Source organism: Myotis brandtii, unplaced genomic scaffold (genome assembly GCF_000412655.1).
Source record: "Myotis brandtii unplaced genomic scaffold, ASM41265v1 scaffold280, whole genome shotgun sequence".
NCBI lineage: Eukaryota > Metazoa > Chordata > Mammalia > Chiroptera > Vespertilionidae > Myotis > Myotis brandtii.
In genome coordinates, this window is record NW_005360677.1 from 747,143 (window position 1) to 756,482 (window position 9,340).

Consider the following 9,340-nt stretch of genomic DNA (forward strand, 5'->3'; position numbering starts at 1 on the left):
GTTGATAGATTATCAAGAGAATCATGGTGCCTTAGTGGAAGAGTCCTGAATAAAAGTCAGTACCTGGTCCTATTCCTGGTGTTGTCACAAGCTAAATTGCATCACCTTTGGGTCCTCTTCTGGACTTAATTTTAAGTTGCCAAAGGAAAATACAGACAGTGCACTAGCCTCCCTAGAGGATTTCCATGATACCTTCAAACCCTAGAATTGGTTTGCCAAATAACATTGACAAGCTGTGTAACTTCTAAGAAGAGATATAAAATACTCAGTCTGAAATGGGGAAAATATGTTCTAATTTCAAACTAATCTATGTTAAGACTTATAGCTGTTTTAATTTTTAATTACTAAGGTAGATTTACTTCTCACTGAATTTAGTAACTATAGAATTGGAACTCATCTATAAAACTGTTACCTCCTTCAAAAATTTTTCCTGTTTTATGTTCTTTCTGCCTCTTGGCTATTTTAACATCTGGGTTCTTGACCCTATTCTCCTGTCTGTTCACTACTCCTATTTCTTATTCATTGTCTATTCTTTTCTGAGTCCTTTTTCTGTGCATTTTGAGGTCTTCCTTATTCTTCAAGCTTCTATATATCACTGAACTATTGTTGCTCCTCTTTTATCCTTTATATTCAATATCATAACAGTTCAGTCTTTTTACTCATATGTACTTTTCTATTTATCTGTCTGTGTATAAATCTTTTCTGCTTTAATTGCCTATTTCTGTTCTAAAAACTTTCCCTAGCAACGATACATCTCCAAGATATCTACCTCAAATCCTTTTGGAAATAAGGTAGACTATAAACAAACATATTTTCTTACCACAAACTATGGGTGTCCTTACAAACAGCCAAATTAGTTATCTAGTAGGTTAAAAAAGAATAGTTTCGTATTTTAACACTGATCAATACAATGTATCTAAAATTGTTTTACATGATATGACAAAAGTTTTAAAGATATAAAATTTAAAATTCCCAACAGGACTACTCTTTCATCTACTTTGGAGGTATATTTTGCAGAGAACTCCTGACTGGCCTATTTGAATGTCTGTTTTCTAGTGGATAGCTCTGAGATGACTTTTAAGTTTTTGTTTAACTACTTGAACAAATTCAGAATTCATTTTTAGGAGACATTTTAATTTTACACTACCCTTAGATCCATCTCCACGCTGAAGTGGAATGTCAGAGTAAATGACAAATCAGACCCTTAAATTTCTACAATGGAATATCAGGTTGACAACTTACCTGGTGATATAATATACATCATGAATATTGGCATTTAAGATATATCTGAATTCAACCATGAATTGATAATTACTCAACATGTGCATCTACAAGACATTCTTGCTAATCTATCCACATATGTCTTTAGGATTGGGCATATGGTATCATAGCAGTTACAACCTTATAAGGAAATTATTTACATTTCTTTTCCTTAAGAGACTTTAAGCTATTAAAGAGCAGAAACGGTTGTTTATTTTTTTTTTTTTTTAGAATATTGATTTGTAAAAAGACACTTGGAAACAGTGGCACTCTATGCTGGATTAAAGTTTATCCAAAACAATGGTTACCCCCCCTCCCCCCCAAAAAATATCACTTACCAGATTTTGAAATACATTGTACAATCTTGAATCATGTTTATTAATCATTAAGCTACTTATCCCAAAGAAAGGCAAGGTGTGTCCCTCCAATGAGATCATTTAAGGATGCCTGCAATTTGTGCAGTAGTACCATCTAGTGGCAAAAGAGAATACTGTTTGCTGTTTATATGGCATTGATAGAAACTATAAAAATATTTTTGTATACCACAGCAAAATAGGTATACAACACTGAACACTGACTGTATATTTGAGAATATTTGAAATGTTTGTTTTTTTTAGGTATAATGATGGCACTGTGGTTGTGTTTAGAAAGAATCCATGTTTAAATATACGTATTGAAATATTTACAGAACTGACACTGGGGGGTAGGGGAGGCCAGGGGATTGTCAAGGGCGGGGGAAAAAAAGGAGAAATATGTAATACTCTTTGTAATAATTTAAGCAATAAAAAAATAAATAAATAAAACATAACAAAAAAAAGAAATATTTACAGAAGAAATGATATGATGTCTGAGATTTGTTACAAATCTGGGTGGAGGTGGGGAAATGGAGAAAGTAGGTATGGGTGTAAATGAAACAAACCATGAGTTGATAATTATTGAAGCAGGATGTAAAGATATATGGAAGTTTATTATAATATTCTTATGTATATATTTGACATTTTCTGTAATAAAAATATAATAAAGTATAATAGAGATTTCATTGGATTTAGTTGACCTGGAATCAGATAAATGCAGAAATTGTAATTAAACTTTAATGACATATATACTGTATTTTTTTACTCCATGGCTAACACTCAACTTGATTGATTTCAAATGCTGAGTATAACAACATGGTAATTATAGTCATGTAGAGATGTGAAGCATTTAAACAAAAAGATGGTATGATTTGGAAAAAAATATCTATAAGCAAACTATTAATGAAACATTTGTATTTTTGTTGTATTTTGACAAAATGAAATATTTATAAATTGCTCTATAAGCTTTAAAACCATATGCATGTAAAGTTTCTTCTATTTTCAGAATGTAAGGAAAAAAGGAGAAACAAAAGTTTAAATTGACATATTTCATAATTTATTTTAGAAATTTAATTATCAAGTATATGTGTTTGGTAATGAAAAGAATCTATAACTGTAATGTATTGAGAAAAACAGAAGTGGGTCAAGTAGCAACCCCCATGAAATGACTGTTGCTCATTGATAAATATTTTCTATTCACTGATGTTACCATAACACATTTTGTCTCTAAAAAAATTCTGTAATGTTTCTAAAATCTTAAAATGTTTTTTAAAATGATTTGATTATATAATATAATTAATTTTTAAAACTAAGCTTCCAGAATTTATAAATACAAATAAATAGTCTCCTTTAAAATTACATATTAGTTTTAAAATCTACCATTTCTCAAGGCACTTATTGAAATCTTTTATTTGGAATTGCTTTGCCAGTTGTATTTTCTTTCAAGCACTCTGAAATTGAGGATGACTTCTTTTAGGTATATGCAGTATGCAGCCTCAGGCAATTAATCCTACTGCAGCAACTATAAAATATACACACACAAAAACCATACATACCATTAGCCCTGGCAGGTTGCTCAGTGGTTAGAGTGTTGGCCAGCACACAGGAGAGTTCCGTTTGATTCCCAGTCAAGGGCACAAACCTGGGTTGCAATTTCAATCCCCAGCCCCCATCGGGGTGTGTGAGGGAGGCAACTAATCTATGTGTCTCTCTCATCAAAGTTTCTCCCTCTCTCTCTTCCCCCCTCCCTTTTACTCTCTCTAAAAATCAATGGAAAAAATATACTTAGGTAAGGATTAACAAAAACAAACATACTTTTAAAAACATTATAGAGAACTGTGGGAGGATCAATGACTATATTAACTAAAATGCAAACAGGAAAGAGCCCTTTCTAGATGAGCTGAGATCTCTGGTGATTTTCTTCCCCAGGGATATCTGTTGATTCTGGGTACAGACTAGTATTTGTTATTGCAACAGGCAGACGGATTCCACTGCAGTGGCTGTTACTCCTGGAGGCATGGAGGAGTGCACTTGCCTCTGCGTTGTGGGCTCCTCGCGGGGATGTCAGTGTTGTCAAGAGCGCTAGGGCCCCATTGAGACGGCAGCAGCCTATGGCAAGCAGTGTCGTCAGAAGCGCCAGGGATTGGGGGGGGTGGGAGGTGGGGGTGGAGTAGAAGAGATGAATAGGCAGAGCACAGGAATTTTAGGACAGTGAAACTCTTCTGTATGATAGTATAATGATGACAGATACATGTCATTATACATTTGCCAAGTCCATAGAATGCACATCCCCAAAAATGAACCCTATGTAAACTATGAACTTTGGGTGATAATGATTTGTCAGTGTAACAAATGTATCACTCTCGTGCAGGAAGTTGATAGTGGGAGAGGCTATGTGTATTAGGAGGCAGGGGATATATGAGAACTGCCTGCACTTTTTGCTCAATTTTGCTGGGAACCTAAAACTGCTCTAAAAACATCTGTAAACAAAAAAACAAACAAACACCCAGCTGTAATAAGAAATTGCATGGAGACAGGTCAGAAAACTCAGGACTACTAGTCTAAACTTGAAATCACTGAGCTAATACTCTAGGGCATCGGTTCTCAACCTGTAGGTCTCGACCCCTTTGGCGGTCGAACGACCCTTTCACAGGGGTCGCCTAAGACCATCCTGCATATCAGATATTTACATCACGATTCACAACAGTAGCAACATTACAGTTATGAAGTAGCAACAAAAATAATTTTATGGTTGGGTCACAACATAAGGAACTGTATTTAAAGGGCCAGAAGGTTGAGAACCACTGCTCTAGGGAAAAGGGTATTGGTTTATACCCATGTATATGAAAGAGCCTGTAAAACTAGGGTGCAATAATTGTTTAGCTTGTGGCTGGTGGATACGCTACCCTCATTTTTTATTGTACATGGATGGGGGGGGGGGATAATGACAAAAGTCATCTTTTCCAAAAAGAATAATAACTAATACTTCTGGATATTTATTCTATAGATGTTCTCCACATGTGTGACCTATCATATATAGAATAATAGTCATTACTGTATTATCATGGTGATTTACAAATAGCAAAAGATAGGAAGTAATCTAAATGTCCATTAGAAGTGGACTAGCACATCTATAAAATAGAATAATGTGCTCTGGTGTCTCTGTGAGACAGAGGTGATGTCTCTGTAAAACGTCTTCCTTCTCTGGACTTTCTTCTGCTTTGTATTTTGGATAAGGAAGAAAAGTAGATAAGAGAAAAGTGGATGTAATAACCTGTGAGTTGTAGTTCTATACTAAGAATTGCTTTGAACATTATTGACCATTACCTGTTACTGGCTGATTTCATAAATTATAATTATGAACTACTTATTTGACTTCATTTTGCACACTTTGTCAGTTGTACATGTGATTATTGACACTGTTGCACAACCTAGTTTACTCGGAATCATTTACCCCAAATATATATGGTTCTCAACTGTGTTTACTTTTTAAAATTAAAGTATTGAGTTTATGTCACATGTATACTTTTGTTTCCCCACCATTTCTATTTGTCTGACCACCACTACTACTATGTCCTATCATAACATTCCATACATACTTAAAACCAAGCAAAGGGTGGAGTTCCATCTAAAAACAGTTTAGGCATTTTGGACAACACATTCTTGGCAATGGAACCTGGACATTTATCCGACATGCTAAGGAAAGTTCTCATTCTGAATTTAAAAAGGACAGCTGGAAATTTTAACAAAGTATCTAAACTATTTTCTTAAAGAGACTTCCTCTGCTTCCAGAGATCTTTATTAGCCTCCTGGTCAGTCATCTAGAAGCAATTCTTTACATAATTGATGAACTTGGCTTCCACTTTGGGAAGAAAGCCACCTTTTCTATACTTGCTTGCATTTTTGCTTTAAAGTCTTCTACAGAACTAGATCCTTTTGGTGTTTTAGGAGTTTTTTTCCTGTTCCTTTTTTGTTTTAGGATTCTTGATCTTTTGATCTTGGTGTTGATGGTTTTGAGTCTTTTCCATTCTGGTTTGATTTTTGTGCATTTTTGGCTGGAGTATTTTGTACAGATTTTTTTACTGGAGCCTTTTCTTCAGCTTCTTCATCAAAATCATCATCTTGCCCTGGCCAGTGTTGCTCAGTTGGTTGGAGCGTCATCCTGTACACGAAAAGTCATGGGTTCGGTTCACATGCCAGGGTTAGGGCTCAGTCCCCCATGGAGGTGCATATGGAGGCAACCAGACTATGTTTCTCTCTCTCTCTCTTTCTCTCCTTCCGGCTGCCTCCTCCTCTCTCCCTCTCCCTTCCCCTCTCCCCCACCTTCTCCCTCTCTCTCTCTCTAAAATATTAATAAAAATATGTACTTAGATGAGGATTAAAAAAAGAAAAGAAAAACAGCTTTCCTTTCCTACAATGGTTGCCATTACTTAGAATTTCTTTTTAAGTATCATCATCACCATCATCTTCATCAGCAGCAAGTTTTACATTTTTTCTGTGGAACCTTGCTACCACTTCCAGGGCAGAATGCTTCCCACATATACTTACGAGTTTCACATCCCCCTCCTCTTCATCTTCTGACTCTGCATCTTCCTCCACAGCTACTAAGTGCTGTCCACCAACCACACTGAACCACACTTCAACCATAAGACCACAGGTGGTGTTATTTCAAAGCCACCAAGGGAACCTGTTGGCTGTACAGACATATTCAAAGTTGCTAGTGTTACTTTAATTGGACTGCCTTCTTAATTCATTGCCTCTGCTTCAAAAATGTGTGATTTATCCTTTGTACCAGCCTCTAAACTGACCATTCTTAAAGAGAATTGGTGCTCATTTTCATCATTAAAGTGATGATCTTTGTCAGCCTTCACTTCACAACTGAAAAGACAGTTCTGAGGCCTTGAGAACTCATGTTCATGTCCATTCAATCTTCATGGGGTGATGACATGCACTTGGGTGGGAGAGAAGGTGGACGAAGATAAAGACTACTTGTTTGCAGAACAGAAACCCAGGACAGAATCACACCAGGGTTAACTGCGTTTACTTTTGTCTATTGTTTTAAAAGGCCTAAGAGAGGATGGGATTTTTTACCTACAAGGTAGTTTGGGGTTAATAAGAGTTCATTCAACAAACATGTGAGGATAAGGGCACTTCAAATAGAGTGCAAAGGTACCTAGATTTGGGTCTTTGCTCTGCCTCTTATTAGCTGTGATCTTGGATCAGTTACCTAACCTATCTGTACTTCCATTTTCTCAGATAAAATGGTGATGATAAAAGTACCTACCTCACAGGTTATTATAAAGATTCAATGAGATAATACATACCAAAACTACATAGTATTTGGAATGTAGAAAGTATTCAATAAACATAGTTCTTTTTTCCTTGTTGTTCTTAGAGGCATGAAGATGTGAAGCACCATGACAATTTTGGAAACTTAAAGAGTTAGGTATAAATAACATTTCTTCAAGATCCAAATCTAATATTTCCTCATTGAACCTTTCCAGATCCCACAAGCATTGAGCTGTGCTCCTGCAGCTCTTTGCTTGTTATTGTAATTTCTCTGGCTACTACTATGCCTTCAGTGGTAGAAGCTGTATATTTTCAACATATACCGAGTATCTCTATGTATCAGACATTATGCTAGGTAAACAGTACAGATAAGATCTCTGCCCTCTTGAAGCTTAAATTCTAGAATGGGGAAACAAAAAAATAAGTGATTTCATATAGTGGTAAGTAATTGAAGAAAATAAAATAATGGGTTCAGAGTGTTGGGGGCAGGGCCAGACAGGATGATCAGGAAGGCCTTGAAGAGGTGTCATTTGAGTTGAGACCTGAAGAATGAACTCTTTGGATTGTGTGTAACACTTTTTAAAAAATATATATTTTGTTGATTTCAGAGTGGAAGGGAAAGGGAGAGAGAGAGAGAGAGAAACTTCAATGATTAGAGAGAATCATTGATCGGCTGCCTCCTGCACACCTCCTACTGGGGATCGAGCCCACAACCCCAGCATGTGCCCTTGATCATAATCTAACCCCCCTTCAGTCCTCAGGCTGACGCTCTATCCACTGAGCCAAACCAGCCAGGGCGTGTGTAACACTTTTAATACCTCAGCTCCAACCACTCAGAGTCTTGATTGTGTTCTTGGTCATTTCCTTCAGGTTACCTTAGAATGACAATTGCTGAATTTAGTTTGTACACACGTTGCATATTTATTTATGTTTGGCTGTAGCTCTTCTGCTTTCCCTCCCTCTCTCCACAAGAGTGAGCTCTTGAGCTGACTTTCCCCCCATAAGTTAGTGAATGAATTTATTTTCTTTTTTATTTAATTTTAAATGTTTTTTAAAATTAATTTTAGAGAGAAAGGGAGGGAGGGAGAGAGAGAGAGAGATGAGAGAGAAACATCGATGTGAGAGAGAAACATCAATCAATTGCCTTCTCATACACACCCTGACTGGGGACCAAAAATTTTGTCCTTAAGTCTGAAGTCCATTAAATTGACGTCTGTGGCCTGGCCAGTGTGGCTTGTTGGTTGGGCATCATCCCGTGCACCAAAAGGTTGCTAGTTCCATTCCCAATCAGGGCACATGCCTGGATTTCAGGCTCGATCCCCAGACATGCAGGAGGCAGCCAATCAATGTATGGCTCTCAGATCAATGTTTCTCTCCCACTCCCTTCCTCTCTCTAAAAATAATTTTTTTCAATTGAGGTCCACAAAATCAAGGGTTTACTGTAATAGTAAATGAAGCCATGGATATGGGAAAGAGAATGTTTTGAGTGAAGAGGAAACAGATTAGAATCTTCAAGGGCTCCTATATTTAAGGGACCAGAAATCGGGGAGTGGGGCAGGAGCAACAAAGGAAACTAAGAATGAAGGTATTCTGGTGAGCAAAGAAAAGATGGATATGATGTTAGGAAAGCCAAGGGAAGAGAGTCTTTCAAGGAAAAGTTATTAATAGTGTCAAATTCCTGAGAAGTAAGCTGAGAAGTCTCCATTAGATTTAGCAACAAGGACATAGCAACTTTGGCATAAGTAGTGTCAGTGGATTGCAGAAGGCAGGCTGTAGTAGATTGAGGAGTGAATGGAAATATAGAATTGAGGATATAGTGAGCTTAGGAAGCCACGGAGTTTCTCTCTGATGTAAGTACAGAGAGCAATAGCTGAAAGGGGAAGGTGGCACATATACTTGTTTTTTGGAGATGGGAGAAACCTGAACACATTCTGTGCTGATGGGAAGAAGTCAGTAGAGGGTGAGAGGTTGAAGAAACACAAGTGAGAGGGGATCATTGATAGAGACCAGTCCCTTAGAAGGTGAGAGAGAATTTGACCCAGAGCACTGGTTGGAGGGATTAGATTTCGGTGGTGTGTTAATCTACTCAGGCTGCCATAACAAACTACCACAGACTGGGTGGCTTCAATAACACTATGTGTTTTCTGGAGGCCAGAAGTATAAAGTCAGGAGCTATCAGGCTTCATTTCTGGTGAGCTCTCCCTATCTGGTTTATAGATGGCTGCCATCTTCCTGTGTCCTCACATTGCCTTTCCTCTGTGTGCCACAGCGACAGAGTATTTTCTGGTGTCTCTTACTCTTCTTTATGAAAATCCCATTTGATTAGGACTCCACCCTTAATGGCCTCATTAGCTGTAATTACTTTCCTATAGGCCCTGTTTCTGAGTATAATCACATTGGGAGTTAGGACTTTAATATACGAATTTGGGGTGATACCA

General features: G+C 37.2%; 1 pseudogene; it reads right to left on the reverse strand.

Annotated features, from left to right (window-relative positions):
* Positions 1–4,776: 4,776 nt before the first annotated feature.
* LOC102259309 lies at positions 4,777–6,561 on the reverse strand (annotated as a pseudogene).
* Between the last annotated feature and the right edge of the window lie 2,779 nt (positions 6,562–9,340).